Raw genomic sequence first — 2,268 nt, forward strand, 5'->3', positions numbered from 1 at the left:
GTAACATGCATGTAAGTCAAAGAATAGGGACGCAAATGCAGGCAGTAGGTTTGGTGTCAGGAGCAGGTTTATCAGTCTCAGCTGTTGTAAAAGTATGTCAAGTTGCATCTTACAGTGTTTCTTTCTGCCTGGTGGGCCCTTGGTTTTTCTTCCCCTACCCAACATCACTCGATTATGTTTCTTATAGGGGTATACAATGCCTTAACGCATTTTGAATTGCCATAGAACCTAGGGTCATATGTTCTGAAAACATTCTGAATGAATGAGTGAGCAAATTATGAATACAACAGACAACTGGCTCTCGAGAGTTTAGTTGGTTTTCATTTTCCATCCTCAGTTCAGTTCATATTCTCTACTTCTGTGTCATATATAAACCAAACTATGTTTGGTGCGAAACCTCCTCAGCACTCATTCTAATGTAGTTGTGTGATAATATTCTCCCATTTCTGTTGGAAAACAATTTTTGTTATCCCCATCTGGCAATCAGACAGTGTGAGCTGGCGAGTTCACAGCACCAGCCTCCCACTCAAGGCCTCCTTGTGGGCCCTAGCAGTGGACAAGCAGGAAACAAGAGCAACGCTGATGCAGAGAAGACAGATGAAGGACAGAAAGAGGCCAGAGTTGTCCTCTTTACTCAACAAGCTGATCAGAAGCAACTCTACTGATAACACAAACCAGGTGAAAACCTACAACAAGATCCAAACTCCTCCCTACACTCAGTAAGTCTTGTGAGGAGTCTATACCATGGGCTTCATCTATCCATCCAAAATGCAAGAGAACACGCTGCCTTTGACATTTGCTGAAGCCCTGCAGAACTTAGTTGCCCTGTCTTAGTCTGGAGCAGCTAAAACAGCTGCCTTTGTGTTAGTCGTGCAGTTGGATGCCCCACTGTCTGTGCCTCTCCCAGACTTATAAGCTGGTCTTTCAAATGGGAAAAGTGATTGAGCAGAAGGAAAAATCTTCCCTGAACTCAAGATAGCTTATGCTGTTCAAGGCAATAAATTGGGCACCAGGGTCAGAGATCAGGGAGCACCTTATCCCTGGTACAATTCTGGTCTGGTACTACAAGCTCAAGTTCATGGACTCCAAGATCAAGGTTTGATCTGGATGAAGTTGACATGATGATAGCTACTCACCACTGTCAAGATCAGAGCACCTGCATCCAAAGGATGCTACCCAGCAACTGCCAGATGCTGCTTTCCCCTAATACTGTTGAAGACTCTATGGAAATTTGTCCCAGAATCAAACATCCAACTGAAGCGGAAGGAGGAGACAGTGGACATCGTGCAGCAGTAATACATGCTGTGCAGCAATGGACATGGAAGTTGCAGGCCTTGTGTAGCCTCCATGGGCCATCACCGTTGCTTAAGCTACCATCTGCTGCCAGTCCCCTAAAACACGTGGCTGACAGCAGGGCTCTCAAAAGAAGGCAACCAGGTGAAATGTGGTGAAATGATGGTGGAGCAGAGGGCTGCCATAACTGAGTGCCTGAGATGGTAAAGAGAAGGTTCTGGCGGCCACCAACATGTATGCCCTTATTGTTGTTATACAGATGTATAACCTGAAGTTAAACAGGCATCTGTCATCATCATCACTGACCTTTCCCTTTACAAGGACAGGAATCTGGACAATGGGACCTACTTGCACTGCGGTAGGCATACAGGCCTCTTTGACAAGAAAAGCTGGGCAGTGAACATGGTTGACAGCAGGCACAGCATGATCATCCTGAACCAAAGCCACATAATAAGAGCATAGACAGACCGGACATGCTGATGTGGAGGGACAGAAGTTAGCCACCCGAGGAACTCCACACCATGGTACTTGCTCTCTCCCTGAACATATATTCTGAACATCTATGTTCATAGTGGTCAGGATACAGACAGGTGCAATCAAGGGACTAGGCGGACTATAGCCATTCATCTGTCTAAGGCAAGAATAATTGCCAAAGTTTTTGCTTCATCTTTATTTGGAATCTTCGTGTGGAATAGTCAGAGCAAATAATAGTACTGTGCACTTCCTCAAAGTTGGCCAAGGCTGTTGGTACCCACAGAGCGACAGAGCAAAGATGAGATGAAACTGAGTTGCAAGAGAAATCTAAAACCCCAGTCAAGAGGAGTCCTCTTCAGTTCATTGATACAGAATGGTTACTTTATCTAGGACCAGGCCTGGAAGATGGCTCTTCTGTGACGAGCATTACTCCAATCTCAGACCTTCCTTGGAGCCATTTCTGGGTTTTAGGACCAGATCTTTCCCCAGGAAGAAAAGGGG

The 2,268-nt window shown here is 45.5% G+C and overlaps 1 pseudogene; it reads left to right on the forward strand.

Moving 5' to 3' along the window:
- The first annotated feature begins 575 nt into the window (after positions 1 to 575).
- LOC102286809 (ATP-dependent RNA helicase DDX19B pseudogene) lies at positions 576 to 1,755 on the forward strand (annotated as a pseudogene).
- The last annotated feature ends 513 nt before the right edge of the window (positions 1,756 to 2,268 follow it).

Source organism: Bos mutus, chromosome 15 (assembly GCF_027580195.1).
Source record: "Bos mutus isolate GX-2022 chromosome 15, NWIPB_WYAK_1.1, whole genome shotgun sequence".
In the NCBI taxonomy this organism is placed as follows: domain Eukaryota; kingdom Metazoa; phylum Chordata; class Mammalia; order Artiodactyla; family Bovidae; genus Bos; species Bos mutus.